General features: G+C 45.1%; 1 protein-coding gene across 20 annotated transcripts in view; it reads right to left on the bottom strand.

Moving 5' to 3' along the window:
- The window catches only part of CTIF (cap binding complex dependent translation initiation factor), a 320,545-nt gene extending 307,169 nt beyond the window's left edge, over window positions 1-13,376 (bottom strand). For 15 of the 20 annotated variants that reach the window (XR_010588762.1, XR_010588763.1, XR_010588764.1 and 12 more), the window contains exon 1: window positions 13,167-13,352. The gene's annotated coding sequence lies outside the window, so the exon portion shown is untranslated. Of the gene's footprint in view, window positions 1-13,166 lie in introns of all 20 variants that reach the window. The other 5 variants (XM_065549992.1, XM_065549989.1, XM_065550005.1 and 2 more) reach the window with 3 other exon arrangements.
- Window positions 13,377-16,415: the final 3,039 nt, after the last annotated feature.

Genomic DNA, 16,415 nt, shown 5'->3' with positions numbered 1-16,415 from the left:
CAGTCAAATTTGCTTTCAATTTGCTCACCTACCTGCCGAAATTGCCACGTACTTATTCGTGAAAGAACATCTCCAAACATGACATCTAGTAAGAGCATGCACATCAGAGGATTGGCTTTGCAACTGGACTGCCCCTCAGGTGCCAAAAATGCCAAAAGTGCACATGCAGGCAGTACATTTAACACCCCCACAGAGAAGCAATTGCTTTTTCATACACAGAATCCATTTCTCTCAACAGACCTGGCACGTGCCATTACTAATCGAGTGCATACGCTGGTGCTGGCGCACAAGAAGTGCCCTTGCACAAGTGGCCGTGGTGGTGAGGTCTCACTGAAAACACTCCAAACAAAACTGGCCCAATGAGCTACACCAGTGTTTTACTGTTCAAATACTGTTAACGATACAACCAGTAATGTTCTCAACTAACACAGTGACGTGATTATGAAAGCTGATGTCAAACCACACACGTCTCTATGAGTTTTCTGCTTTTGCTTGGGGAACTTGGATTCCTGCAGTCCCTAAGCTTTCCACGCCAGATGCACAGTATTTAGACTCAGAGGAATCTAACATAAGCATGGCCAATGACATCCGGAGCAGGGAGAGGGAAGGCAGAGAATCAGGAAAGCAAACACGTTTCAGTTGTATACTACTTTTCATGGTCACAGAACTCTGGCCCCCAACCACCACCACCTCCTAGCTCTGCCATGGCCATGCCAAGACACAACTTGTAGACTCCCAGTTTCTCAATGAGGATATATTCCTTACCGACCTCAAAGCGGGGCTGTGCGGCTTAACTAGTGACTGTGGTCACTACATGAAAGACTCTCTGAAATGCTAAGTATTATTAAACACCTATAGGACAGACTATTCTCTTCCACACAGCAGTGAGTTCTATACCATCAGACAGCAGGTCAAGTCAGAGCAGAGAAGTGTCACTGCATCTTCACCAGCTCCTCCTTCTGCAGAGGAAACTTAGGTCTTGTCTACACTACAGACCTACCTGTAAAATCCACACTCCGAGTAATGTAGTTACACTGACCTAAACACCTCGCCCCCCCATCCCCCTGTAGACAGTGCTATGTCAGCAGGAGAGCTCTCCTCTTAATGCAATTAATGCACCTCCTTGATAAGCGGTAGCTAAGCAGACGGGAGAGCTCTCTCCCATCTGCTTAGAGGGTAGGATTGCCAACCCTCCAGGATTGTCCTGGAGTCTTCAGGAATTAAAGATTAATCATTAATTAAAGGTTATGTCACGTGATGAAACCTCCAGGAATACATCCAACCATAATGAAGACCCTCTAATAGGGTTGCCAATTTAAGCATCAGAGTGGCGCAGCTGCATCAATACAGCATTTTAAGTGTAAAGGTGCCCTGAGTTTGCTGCATTGCTCCGAATCACTTGGGCAATTGCTGCACAACCGACTTGCCATTTAGTGGACAGGGAGACTAAAAAAATATATCAGGGCAACTGCTAAGACAGCTAGGAGCAGCTGTTGCTTTATAAAGGTTAGTGTGTGGCTTACCCCTGCCCTTCAACTATTCCCAGTTCAATGCTTACGTCAAGGATCAGGATACCCTAGTATTCCTAGGAACACAGGACACCAGCACAGCAGAGCAGGTTTGCACATGGGTCAATTCAGGTAAGAGTTTCAAGGATCAAGGCTTTAATAAGAAAGCCAACAGGATCAAATACATGTAAGAACCAAGACTGCTGGCCCCCATGTTCTCCCCCACTTTCCGTTTGAAATGATTGTCCTCCCACATGTAATCAGATAGGTACATTTATCTTCCTTAGGGTCCAAAGCAATGTGTCCATAGGGTATATATTTTTCTTTCCCACAAATGGCCAGTCAGCAAAGAGAATGAGTAAAGCAGACCTATGAATGAGACGTTGCAATCATGTTCAAAACAGATGACAATACAGTGTACTTCTCTGGGGCATTTCAGCAGAGCATCTCAAAGCACTTTACACATACTAACTATCCAAGGCCCTCAACACCCTTGTAAGTAAGGGAAGGAACATTTCTCCTACCAATGAAATGTAGCCACCTCTGAACAACACTATGTGGCAGTTTAAATATCATCAACTGGGGAGACATGGGGGATTATGTTTCTCTCTGGAAAAGGTGCTTACCCCCAATAGTTACAAGTGGCACCGAAGAGTAATATATTTGAAAGAAAACTTAACAGAAAACCCTATACTATTCCAATTTATTTACTTTGTTTATAGACAAGTTTCCCTTGCACTGTCAGTTTCCTCCTTGCTGGAAATCCACTTACAAACATCAGCAAGGGAGAAGAAAACCCTTTGTACATTATTTCAGATAATTTAATTTTAAAAAATTCAGGACATGCTATTTAAAGTGCAATTTAAAAAGAAAAAATCAAATTGACAGGGTCCCTTTAACAGAAGATGGGAAGAATTCCACAGGAACGGCAGAGGGAGTTTATGGAGATAGATTTCAATTGCCCAAGCTGGAATTGGTTCCTAGGTTAAATGCCGTCAAGCCCTATATTTCTTGCAAGAGTAACCACCAAGAATGGTCAGGACTTCAGTTTTACAGCACATCTGAAAGACTGCACTCACACAACAGCACAGCCTCCCTCACCATCAGGCAAAGCACCCTCTACTCATAAATACCAAAGCTTGCAAGATTACATTCGTTTACTCCCTGCCTGTTGGTGAGAAGCTGTTTCTCAAGTAAGGAGCCTGGGCCAGCAGTGTCCGCAGAAATCAAGCTTTAGGGTTTTTTACAAGTAAAATTCCTAGCTTTTACTGTTGCCAAAATAACCTTCCCAACATAACTGATGCTGTATTGAGTTCCTTGGGCTGCAGACAACCTGGAACTACCACTAGCTCTGAGGGGTGTAAACTACCCCGCACATCATTTTTATGCAGTATTCACTCTGAAACCTAATGGGTACGTGTAAATATCAACATTGCTAATCATTTCACTGCTAATCAGCTTAGCAGAAGGAAACGGTCAGATAATGTGCTTGTCCATTTTTACTGGAATTTAAACATACCTGAATCTGCTGTAGGATAGCTAGTCTGCAGCACCAGGGTGTAATCATGTCAACTTCAGTTTGCTCCTGCTCAGGAAGGCAGAGAGCAGCAGGGGCAGATACTGGAGTTACAGTGGAAGGGCACCCAAAATGAGAGGCTGGAGGAAAAGGTTAGAGTAGTGGAGACTTGCCCTTGTAGCAGCCAGGGGGATGGAAGAGCGTAAACGTAATGAAAACACTCCTCCCCCAGAAAACAAAATTGTGAAGCTTGGAGGGACAAAAAAAGAGAGCGCGCGAAAGAGCCTGCTTTTCCCTTCCAGCAACAAGAGCTGGGGAAGAGGCAGCAAGACAAAGAGTGCAACGAGGTCACAGAACCAGTCCCCTTCCTGCAACTGGCAGTGGGACTCAGTACCCCACTGCTGTCCCGTTCCGTATTTGGTATCGGTCTCTGGCTATAGCGGCTATCTGGTAACTTTTCAAGCTCTGATCACCACTTTCTGCAGCAACTTGGGTTTCCCCTAGAAGATTCCCATCGAATTAGTGACCCAGCCTGACCCTACTTAGATGAGATTGCGGTTTCAAGTGGCATGGCTGTAGGAATTTAACTGCTCTCACAGAGACCTCATTGCAAATGCATAATGTACAGATTTGAGCTCTGTAGCAGGACACTTTGAATTGGTTTCCTCCTAAACAATTCCTCAGGTCTCACAGAACCCCATGTACGAGAATGTGTGGTAAACTTCTGCATTTGCACTATTAAATGCATGACACCTTCCCGAGTGGAACTTGTACGCAGAGGGCTGAATTCTGACCTTAGATACACATCAGTGGGATCTCTGTGCACGTGTCCAAGCAGAGCTGAAGCTGATGCACAGGACATTGCATTCAGAGGTAGAGGTTTAAATACAAACACAGGCTGAGTTCCATTATGCACACAACGTTTGTACTTCAGCCAAGTGCAACATGCTTAGCCCGATCAGATCTCTCTATGCACATTCTACTGTGGGCCTAGGGATATGAAATTCAGTGCAGGGTTTCTGCTTCTGGGCCTGAGTCAGAGAGAGGTTTTGCATCCAGACTAAAACCTTTTCCAGTCCTTAGCGGTAAAAGTTTTAAAAAACACACTAATTTGTTTTACATAAAGTGTTAAAACCATTTGCTGGTCAGAGGCATAAAATCATTGCCAGAGAAGAAAGCCACCCATTATATCATGCAGGAATCCCTCAACCAATGCAGGATCCTTCTTTGCAATGGGCCACATTCTCAGCTGGTATTAAGTGACACAGCCAGTGCAGCGACTGATTCACACCAACTGAGACACTCCACAGATTTTAAGACCAGAAGGAACCATCAGATCATCTAGTCTGACCTCCTGTATAGCACAAGCCACCACCACCCACACAGCGGTCCAACAATTGAAAAGAGACCAAAGCGTTACAAGCCCCAGGAGATTGGACTACTGTGCGCCACTACAAGGTGCACTAATGCCTGAGGCCCCCGCAATGGCAAGGAACTAGTTAAAAAAAGAGATATACCCAGATAATCCCCGCAAGTGACCCACACCCACAAGCTGCAGAAGAAGGCAAAAAAACCCCAAGGTCACTGCCAATCTGACCTAGAGGAAAATCCCTTCCTGACCCCACATATGGGGATCACTCATACCCTGAGCATGCGAGCAAGAACCAGACAGCCAAGCACTTGAGAGAGAGAATGCTCGGTACCATCTCAGAGTCTGGGCCCATCTCCCTCATTGTCCTATCTCCAGCTGTGGCCATCTCCAGATGCTTCAGATCAGCTAGTCTGACTCTCTGTATAACACAGGCCATAGAATCTCACCCAATTACCCCGGTACTGAGCCCAATAACTTGTAAGCTTTAAAAGAAAATAATACTGGCTTGACCATGGCTTTTACATACACACACTAAAATAATTCAGTGAAAGGTTGAACAATGACAGGAGAACAGTACACCGTAGAAGCTCAGAAATGATCATAAACATTCTACACAGAGAAAACCTGGATTTCAAGTAAGATGCTGGTAGTCTGACTGATCCAACTCTCTTGATTTCAGTGAATTACTCAATTTACACCAGATTAAGTGAAATCAGAATTTGGCCCTCTAGGAAATCAGACTACAGTAGGAATATGAGTAACTGCTGATCACGGATACAAGTGATACTTTCCCTTCCCCGTGCTAGGTGACATTCAGTTGTTTTGCTGTTGGTGTCAAAGGGATAAAACCATTGGCAATAGCAATTGAGAAAGGAACAGTGGGCACTTTTTACTGACAGGGATTTGTGAATCGCAAGACATTTTCCTCATATTCTATCTTGGCAGCAAAACCTGCAAAAGAAACAACTGCAGAGACCCCATCATTTTTACAGGAAGGGGCAAGAAAGAATCTTTCCCTCTTCCTGTCACATATATGACTAGTAGGCTCTAAAAAATGGTATCTGACTCTCTCCTAATCTAATAAAACAACCCAAGGCAACCTCATTGAGTTTCTCTGCACAGTCAACTGCAGTAACTGGAGCCAACCCTAGACTTGTTCTCTTTACTTATGGGGTTGTTTGGAGATTCCCCAAAATAGTCCTTACATTAAAAGGTCATACAGGAGTTTTTAAACTCAGGGCTAGGGGAAAGCTGGCAGGTGCAGAGAAGCACACAGCTTAGACACAGACATTCCTTGGGGGAGGATTTATTAAAGGCGATACTCTATATCCTAGTTAAAAGGATAAGATAGAAGTTGATAAAGTACAGGCTGAAACTGAAGAGAAACGGTCAAATGAAAGAAGGCAGACAACTAGATATTGACAAATTGTATAAGTGCTTGTATACAAATGCAAGAAGTCTAAAGACTAAGATGGGTGAACTAGAATGCCTGGTATTGAGTGAGGATATTGACAGAATAGGCATCACAGAAACTTGCTGGAACGATGATAATCAATGGGACACCATAATACCAGGATACAAAATATACAGGAACGACAGAGTAGGTCATGGTGGTGTGCGAGTGGCACTAAACCTCCAAGAAAGCATAAAGTCAAATATAGTAAAAACCTTAAACAAATCAAACAGTACCATAGAATCTTTATGGATAGAAATTCCATGTTTGAATAATGAGCACATAGAAGTAGGAAAATACTGTCGACCACCTGGCCAGGATGGTTATATGATTGTTAAATGCTCAGGGAGATTAGAGATGCTACCAAACAGAAACCCCCAAAATAATGGGGGATTTAAACTATCCCCATATTAACTGGGTACATGTCACCTCAGAATGGGATGCAAAGATAAATCTTCTAGACACCATTAATGACTGTTTCTTGGAGCAGTTTGTCCTAGAACCCACATGAGGAGAGGCAATTTCTGATTTAGTCTTAAGTGGCACAAAGGATCTGGTGCAAGAAGTGAATATAGCTGAACTGCTCGGTAATAGCGACCATAATGTAATTAAATTTAACATCCTCATGGGGCAGGGGGAGAGAAATACCAAAGAAACCCATCACAGTAGCATTTAACTTCAAAAAGGGGAACTACACACACAAAAAAGAAGCTAGTTAAATGGAAATTAAAAGGAATAGTCACACGAGTGAAATGAATGCAAGCTGCATGGAAACCCTAAGTCTCAGGGTCAGTGGTGTAGGGTATAGGGCTCTGGTTTTGTGGCACATTTGTCCATCCCCTGTGGGGTGAAGGAACTGTATAATTCGGATGGCCTCCACTTCCATAGAAGAGGGACTGGCTAGAGTAGTCAGGAGGGCGTTAAACTATTAGCAAGAGGGAGATAAAAAGAAGGAAAATGTGACCACCCAATTAGCACAAAATCGAGAAGTTAAGAACACAATTAATCAAGGAACCAAAGGACATGAACAGAAGCAGTTCTTAAACTGCCTATACACCAATGCTAGGAGCCTGGGTAACAAAAAAGAGGAAGTGTAATTGCTCATTTATGAGCATAAACTCAATCTAGCTGGTATTAGTGAAACCTGGTGGGATGATTCGCACCACTGGAACATTAAAATTAATGCCTATAACTAGGGCCCTACCAAATTGACAGCTATGAAAAACGCGTCATGGACCTACTGTAGGGGGGTCACAGTGTTGCCACCCTTACTTCTGCGCTGCCTTCAGAGCTGGGTGGCCGGACAGTGGTGGCTGCTGGCTGGGAGCCCAGCTCTGAAGGCAGCGCCTCCACCAGCAGCAGCGCAGAAGTGAAGGTGGCATGGTATGGTATTGCCACCCTTCTGCGCCGCCTGGGGGAGCAGCAGCAGAGAAGTAAGGGTGGCAATACCATACCATTCCATCTTCACTTCTGCGCTGCTGCTGGTGGAGGGGCTGCCTTCAGAGCTGGGCTCCCAGCCAACAGCCACGACTCTCCCGCTGCCCCGCGGTGAAGGCAGCACAGAAGTAAGGGTGATAATACCATGACCGCCCCCGCTCCCCACAATAGCCTTGTGATGGATCTCCAGTTTGAGAAATGCTGATTTAAGTGTTTTACATATTTATATTTTTAATACATATTCATGATGTGTGACAACACCGTGAAATTTAAGATTTAAATATCTGTAACCATGAAATTCGAGGTTTTTAAAATGCTATGATTGAGAAATTTACCAAAATGGACCATGAATTTAGTAGGGCCCTACCTATAACCTTTTTAGGAAGGCTCGAGTGGCAAACGGGAAGGGGGAGTGGCACTCTATGTCAAAAATGGCTTTACCTGCTTCTCAGTCACAGAATTCTGGGGAAAAAAAGATCCTGAATGCTTATGGATCAATGTCCTAACAGATAAACCACAAGATGGGGTACTAGTTGGAGTTTGCTACAGAGCACCAAATCACAGTAGGGTACAGGATAACCTCTTCCATATGCACTTATCTATAATGTGTAGGGAAAAAACTGTGTGATCATGGAGGACTTCAAATTGAGTGGCATATGCTGGAGGTCTTACACTGCTAGTACAGAAACATCCTTGGAATTTCTAAACATTATAGATGACAATTTCCTAACTCAAAAAGTGTTGCTGCCAACACAGGGGAAGTCTACATTAGACTTTGTCCTAACAGATAAAAAGGAACTGATCATAGAACTAAAAATTAATGGTAGCTTAGGTACAAGTAAATGTGATCACATTTATAATGTGCAAACAGAATAAAGTTCAGACCAGTAATATACATACTTGATGCTTTAATAAGGACAATTTTACAAAACTGAAAACAATTATGAGCCAAATCAGTTGGGAAGAAGAATTTAATCAGAAAAATATTAATTATATTTGGGAATCATTTAAGAGCACCTTACCAGATGCCAAAAAAACTACAATTCCACAACTGAGGAATATGGCTAATAAACCAATTGGTCTAGAGAAGAAATGAAGGCAGCTGTAAAAAATAAAAAATGAATATAGCAATCGGAAGAAAGAGGAAATTGATGGTAAAGAATATAAATCAGAAGTTAAGAATTATAGAAAATTGATAAGGGAAGTCAAGGGACACAAGGAAACATCTATGGACAGTAAGAAGTTTTGTTAATATATTAGGAACAAAAAGAATCCCGACAATAGTCTTGGTCCACTGCCAGATGGAAGTGTTAGAATTATCAATAATAATGCAGAAAAGGCAGAGGTATTCAATAGATATTTCTGTTCTGTATTTGCGGGGAAAACAGATGATGCAGTCTCATCATATAGTGATAATAGTAAACATTCCGTTCCACTTGTAACTCTGGAGGATGTTAAATAGAAGCTACTAAAATCAGACATTTTTAAAACAGCAGGTCCAGATAACTTGCATCCAAGAGCTTTAAAAGAGCTGGCTGAGGAGCTCGCTGGACCATTAATGTTGATTTTCAATAAATCTTGAACACTGGGGAAGTTCCAGAAGACTGGAAGAAAGCTAACGCTGTGCCAATTTTTAAAAAGTGTAAACAGGATAACCCAGGTTATTATAGGCCTGTCAGCCTGACATTGATGCCAGGCAAGATAATGAAGCACCTAATAAGGGACTAAAAGAGGAGAATGTTATTAATGCAAATCAACATGGATTTATAGAAGAAAGATTATCAAACTAATCTGATATATTTTTATGAGATTACACATTTGATTGATAAAGGTAAGAGTGTTGGCATACTATATTTAGACTTCTGTCAGGCATTTGACCTAATGTTGCATGACATTTGGATTAAAAAACTAGAACAATATAAATTTAACATGACACACATTAAGTGGATTAAAAACTGGCTAAATGATAGGTCTCAAAATGTAACTGTAAAAGGGGAATCATCATTGAGTGGGTCTGTTTCCAGTGGGGTCCCGCAGGGCTCTTGATCCTACGGTATTGAACATCTTTATCAATGACCTGGAAGAAAACATAAAATCATCACAGATAAAGTTGCAGATGACACAAAAATTGGGGGAGTGGTAAATAATAAAGAGGACAGGTCACTCATTCAGCTATCTAGATTGCTTGGTAAGCTAGGCGCAAGCAAACAATATATATTTTAATATGGCTACATGTAAATGTATACATCTAGGAACAAAGAATGTAGGCCATACCTACAGGATGGTGGACTCTAACCGGGGAAGCAGTGAGTCTACAAAAGATTTGGGGATGGGGGTGGATAATCAGCAGAACTTGAGCGCCTAACATGATGCTATGGCCAAAACAGCTAATAGGATCCTGGGATGCATAAATAGGGGAATCTGGAGTAGAGAGGTTATTTTACCTCTGTGTTTGGCACTGGTGCGACAGCTGCAGGAATATTGTGTCCAGTTCTGGTGCCCACAATTCAAGAAGGGTGTTGATTAATAGGAGAGGGTTCAAGGAAGAGCCAGGAAAATGAGCAAAGGATTAGAAAAATGATCTATAGTACCAGACTGAAGGAGCTCAATCTATTAGCTGCCCTTTGACACAGCTCCAAAGATCCTGCTCCAAAGCAAGGTGACAACTAGCCCCTGATCCTGTCCCACAGATGTCAATGGCAGAACTCCCTAAAGAGGGTGGATGGCTTTTTTAACCTAATGCTAAAGTTAGGCTTCAATATCCTACACTGCTGATATTTATCCAAGCCCCCATTAGCCCAATACTTGTGCCACAATGCTTTATTAGTCTAGGTAGGGTCCAGACATGCTTTTATTTTGCTGGAAATGGTGTGGCAATATAGTACAGCTATTATAACATGCTTTAGCCGACCACTGACTCTGGCCTATACTACATGTTACACGTTACTCATCGTTTTTCGACTGCTTTCAAATCATTGTTTTGTTTTCCTCAGAAAATTTGACTCCTGCTTTTAAATTAATGGGAATTAGTTTTAATGCAAAATTCCTGTCTTCACAGGAGGATTCATCGTCATAAAATAATGGGGGGGAAACTCCTTCAAGGTCAGCCAGGCATCCATAAATTCAGACCTATCCCTCTTGAATCTAAAAAAAAAATTGGGTTGGAAATCAGAATTAAAAGCTTTTGGGGGTCAATTTTCATACTTCAGTTTTAGAGAAAAATTGTGAGTGGGGAAAAACAATTAGCAAAAGGAGGCAGTGCTATGTAGTGGTTAGAGGGGCTTATGAATCAGGAGACCGGAGTACTGTGCCTAATTCTGCCATGTGGACCATGCATATATCATTTAGTCTCACTGTGCCCCTATCTGTGCAAATGGAGATAATGCTCCGCAAAGTGCTTTGAGGTCCTCCGCCAAAAGTGCACATCATTGCTTCAGAACCCCAAACAAGGCTCTTCTTTGCTGTGTGCCCCAAAGGAGAACAGGAAAGACGTTCTTGCGGAGAAGGCACGGGAGTGGGAGGCAGGGCACCTGGGTTCTCCTCTGAGCTTTGGGCCAAGTTACAATTTCTCTGCGCCTCTGCTCGCCCGCCTCTACCAGGGGGATAAGAATCCTGAGGCCTGTGCAGACAGCAGTGAGATGAGACATACACAGGAGCAGAGTACCGGCCGCTACATTTTATTCTTCCCCACATGCAAAACCAACTGGCCTGAGCACGCCCTGGAGTCCAAAGCTGATGGGACCAATCCCAGCGCAGGCATTTCAGGGTCCTGAGGGTAGAGAAAAACCTGACCCCATGTAGCATCTTCCCCCCCACCGCAGTGAGTACAACCAGCCAGGGCTGGCGGGGAGTTGGAGGTGCTGGCACTCAGTGCCAAGGGGGTTTCTGGGGCAGGGGTGGGGGCTCAGGGTGGCAGAGAGCTGCAGCTGCTGCCCATGGCAAGCGCCTCGCCTCCCCCAACGCCACAGCAGCGCCGCCAGCCAGCTGCTGTGTCACTTTCCCCGGCCCAGGGGCAGCTCTTACGTGGCGCGGGGCGAGGAGCCTGCGGCTCCCACCCAGCTCGGTGCTCGGAGCCTTTGTCCGGCTCGGAGCCGGGCGGAGCGAGGCGCGGGGGATGCCGCGGGAGGAGGAGGCGGCCGGGGCTACTCGAATCAGCCGGAGGTGCCAGAGCCGGGGGGCGTCTCTGCCAGGCAGCCGGGGCCGCACCCAAATCTGGGCAACCAGGCGCAGGTCGCCAGCACCGCTCGCTGGCACGGGCTGGGGCAGCGGTGAGCAGCGGGGCCGGGCTGGTCCTATCCCACCCCCCTTAATTCCTGCAGCGTGTCGCGGGTAACACAGCAGGGCAGGGCGTGGACATAAAGAGCTGCCAAGGGGGGGGGGGGAGAAAAAACCATCGCGGTGGCTACAAATCCGCACCCAGAATTTCACTGCGTTGGATCTGGTTAATGCGAATTGGGATCTACCTCTTAAACCACCACCCATTGTGATTCCCATACACCCACCTCACTACCTCTGTCTGTACCAACCCCCGGTTAGTTAGGGCTTGGTTTATTCAAACCGAAGTCGTGTAAAACCCGTATCAAAATAAAGCCCACTCGTTCTATGCACACACCGCCTAATTGCAATATATGAATAGGATCCGAATTCAATGTAGAAAAATGCACAGCTAGCCAACACAACCACCGTCACTTAATTCTAAGTAACCACACACACAAAACAACCCACCACTCTCTAAAGCAGCTGGGTTCAGTGGAAACTAAAAGGATTACAATATCTCCCACCAATTAATCCTAGATCATCATCGGGAGGGACAGAAGGCCCCGAGAATGCATCATTAATCAACAACATACAAAAAAAGCTTCGATCCATCAGACACGTTTCTGGAACAAACAGTATTGTAGGAAACAGAGCAATCTCGCCTCCCCATATATTGCTCCCTATTGCCGGGGGGGGGGGGGCACACCTCATTTATCTAAATATTCCTTTAATAGGGGTCTGACCGCGATCAAGCTGCGTGCACCCCCCACACACACACCTAAGAGCAGACATCCCCCGAGTGCCTCGTTTGTCCGAGTGATTGTATCGGAACGGAACGATGCCATGAAAACAACACACACGCAATCCCGAGAGCTCCAGAAGGCCCAATGTGCAATTCCTGATCCCGTTCCCACCACACACCGCAATGGGAGTTCTCCGACAGCGGGGGGAGGGAGGAGTTCGGTCTAGACAACATGCAATCAACACACATCCACGCAAGACATTGCCCCTCTGGAAAAAAAAAAAACAACCAACCAGAATCACATGGGAGGGATAAAAATGAAAGCAAACTACATGCCGCTGTGGCCTGTGGAGAGGAAAGGGAACAGGATCATGAATAATCACAGCGCTGGGCACAAAAGCATCCAGGCCACCGACATGCCCCTTTGGATTCGTAGCCCCCCCCTCCCAAAAAAATGCAAACAGCTGCAAGCTGGCCACCACAACTGCAACCCAATGCAGCAAAAGGAGGCTTCCCAACAAAGGGAAAACACACCCCTCCTTGGAACACAGACATGACAGCGACAACCTGGTTTACAGTCCACAGCTCTAGGCTCTTCCCTGCCACCAACACTGAAATGCCCTTTTGCCGGTGAGCAAAAGCTGCTCCCAGCTGAGAAATAGCTTGCCTGGCGCTGGGAAGGCAGCTGCAAACCAAGCTCCCACACCCCCCAGACAGTTCCAATGGTGCGTATGTGTCTTTTCCAGTGTCCTGCTATTAGCCGGCTCTTTCCTGGCAATCTGCACAGACACCCACAAAACAAACAAGTGCCAAGGGTGCAAAAAACCCCAACCAGACACATCAACCCCACCTCCCCCAATCTAGAGATTATCTGGATTTACCTTGCTGGCCGTCCAAGGCTAGGGCAGAGGGTGGCCTGGCTGGGGGAAGGGGGTCTGGATGTCAGATTCCTGCCTTGAGGTTCATGAGTCCTGCCTTGATGAGGAAGGTCTGACTGCCCAGTGCACAGGAGGAGAAAAACCCGGCTCTGACACAGGCAAAGAGAATGCAGGAATGTGACGTCTCAGCTCCTCCTAACGACCCACGTGCATAGACTTTAAAAGAAAGGGACACGCTGGCCATGCTGGGAAATGTAGTTCCACTCCTCACCCTCCCTGGGCAGGGAAGAGTTCTGGGCATGGAGTTTCTCTCCATCTGGGTAAGGGGGAGTTTGGCTTGTACCTCTTTAGAGGTCGGAGTTAGGGCCAGGGTCCGTCTGAAGTGGAACAAGGAAATCCTCTTGCATTAAGGCTCCTATTTCCCCCCTACACACACTCAAACACTTAAAAACTCTTCAGATAAAGCACTGGGGACCTATATACTGAAGGCAACAATCTCATAGTGGCCGGGAGAAAGTTTAGCTAGATGGATTATTTCAGGGGGTCTCAAACTTCATTGCACCGCGACCCCCTTCTGACAACAAAAATTACTTCATGAGCCCAGGAGGGGGACCAAAGCCTGAGCCTGCCCAAGCCCCACTGCCCTGGGAGGGTAGACCAAAGCCCAAGCCCCACCACTCCAGGCAGGGAGGGGGGGCAAAGCTGAAGCTCAAGGGCTTCAGCCCCAGGCAGGGGGCCTACAACCTGAGTCCTGCTGAATCCCTTGGGCTTTGACTTCAGCCCTTGGTAGTGCGGTTGAGGCTTCCTGTAAGTCTAAGCCAGCCCTGGCAACCCCATTCAAGGGGGGTCCTGACCCACTTTGGGGTCCTGACCCACAAATTGAGAACTGCTGGATTATTTCAACTGTAAGATCCCTGGAACAGGGACCTAATCTCTCTTTCTTTATTTGTAAGACACCCAAGCAAATGTTGTGTGTTATATACATAATTATTATTTATATTGAAGTAATGCTTAAAGGCCACACTCAGTGATTAGGACCCTACTGCGCTAGGCGCTGTACACTCACATCTGACTCCAAGAGTTTTTATACTTCAATAGATTGTAAGCTCTTTGGGGGGCAGGGACTGTCTTTAGAGATTACTAATAATTATAACTGACTGGGGTGGGGATAGCTCAGTGGTTTGAACATTGGCCTCTTAAATCCAGAGTTGTGAGTTCAATCCTTGAGGGGGGGCCATCTGGGGCAAAATCAGTACTTGGTTTTGCTAGTGAAGGCAGGGGGCTGGACTCAACTCAATGACCTTCCAGGCCTATGAGATAGGTATATATATTTTTTATATTGCTACCTTAGTCTTTAGGGCAGGGACCCTCTCTAGGAGCTACTAATTAGTGCTCTATTAGGCCAGGACTTTTCCCATTCAATAATAAAAATATAGAACTCAACACTTGCAAAGTACTTTGCATGCAATGATTAGTGAGGCACAGATGCTAAGGGACCTGCCCAAGGTCATAGAGGAAGTCAGTGGCAGAGCAAAGCCAGCACCTCCATCATGGCCTTGCCCTCCAGGTATAGCACTGAGTATAGCTTGGCCAGATCAGTGATTCTAGGCATTGCTAGAAGTGGTGTGCCTACCCCAGCTGCTTCTGCTTATGGCTAGAGGTCATGGCAGCTCATCGCTGCCCCAATGTTCAGTTGCCAGCTGGTAGGGAGCATGCAGTAACTCAAGTGCTGTCAGCAGTAGCCTGGGCAGTAATGCCTCCTACTACTGTGAAGTTGGTCTGGCCTCCCAAAATGAGTGCGATAGTTAACAGTCAGTATAATTTGTCCTTTAGGCACAATGAAACCTGGGTGTTCCATCTTTCAGCCATTTGGGGCCCCGGTGCAACGAATTGGAGGGTTATGCCACAGCACAATCCCTTTGACTTCAATTGGGGCCTGTCACCAAAGAATCAACAGCTGGATCACGACCTAACTTTTGGTACCTCAGTTTCCCATCTTTACAATATGGCATAACACTACTCCCTTTCTCCCATCTTTCAGCTGTCTTTTCTCTTTAGATAGCAAGCTCTTTGAGGCAAGGGCTCTCTCTTTGTGTATGTTTGGACAGGGCCTAGAACAACAGGGCCCCGAATTCAGCTGGGGTTGGTAGGCACTACCTTGCTATAAAGAATGGTATTGGCTAACAATCATAAATTGGGCAATAGCAGCTAAAACATTTTGAAACAAAGACACTTTATTTTTATTTAATTATAATTAAAACAATGTTAATACACATAGTATGCAAAAGACGTTTTAAATTAAAAAATAGAACTTATGCTTTTCCACATGTTCAGATGAATTTTACTTATTCCTTAGACCTCATTACAGCAGCTTTGAAATGTTTTCCTAGGCATTCAAATCCATTCTCTTTTCTCCCCTCAGGTCTACTCTATACCATCAAGTTCTCTAGATGACAGTTTCTTATCTGATTGTGTCTTTCTTAGTTATATTTAAGACACTTACAAACTTTTCTCGCGTATGTTACCTTGCAGTTTCTCTTTAACATGCACCTGTATAAATATATAAAGCTGGCAGACATACAAGTTTCTTTCAGGGAGAATTGCCACGATACATTAACCCGTCTAGCTGGCCTTTAAAAAAATTAATTTTATGTTGACAGTGAAATCGGATTCAAAAGATTTCTCCCTGCCGTGCTTTATTTTTGACCATATTGTACATAACCATTCCTGGGCATGTTGCCATGACAACCATATATTCACTGGAGGGTGTCTGTAATTGGGAGAAGACATTGTTAATTTAGTTCTGGATTTTTATTTTAGTCACCGTTTTAGGCAAGAGGAACTGCTCAGATTTTAATATTTTTGCCCAAGATCAATTTAATTATTAAACAGCACCAGTAGTATCGCTCAGTTGAAGGTTGAGTTGGCATTTATCTTATAACGAGGGAGCTCACTGTAATGGACAACAGCTGTAACCAAGGCCCACATTCACTGGCCATTATACTGGCCATAGCGTAATGTAGACAGACTCTGGTCGTCAGCAGCTGGGATCAGACCTGGGACCTCTGGAGCGTAATGCATTAGCCTCTATTGCATGAGCTAAAAGACACATGCCACTTAGACCAGTGGTCTCCAAAGTGGGGTACGTGCACCCCAGGGGGTGTGCAAGAGGATCCTTGGGGGTGCGTGGCAGGAGGAGCACCTTTTTTTTTTTTTTTTTTTTTGCGCTTTGGCAGTTCGGGCGGGAGTCCG

The sequence above is a fragment of the Chrysemys picta genome, chromosome 6 (assembly GCF_011386835.1).
Source record: "Chrysemys picta bellii isolate R12L10 chromosome 6, ASM1138683v2, whole genome shotgun sequence".
NCBI classification, from domain to species: domain Eukaryota; kingdom Metazoa; phylum Chordata; order Testudines; family Emydidae; genus Chrysemys; species Chrysemys picta.
This window is presented reverse-complemented; position numbering and strand designations above follow the sequence as displayed.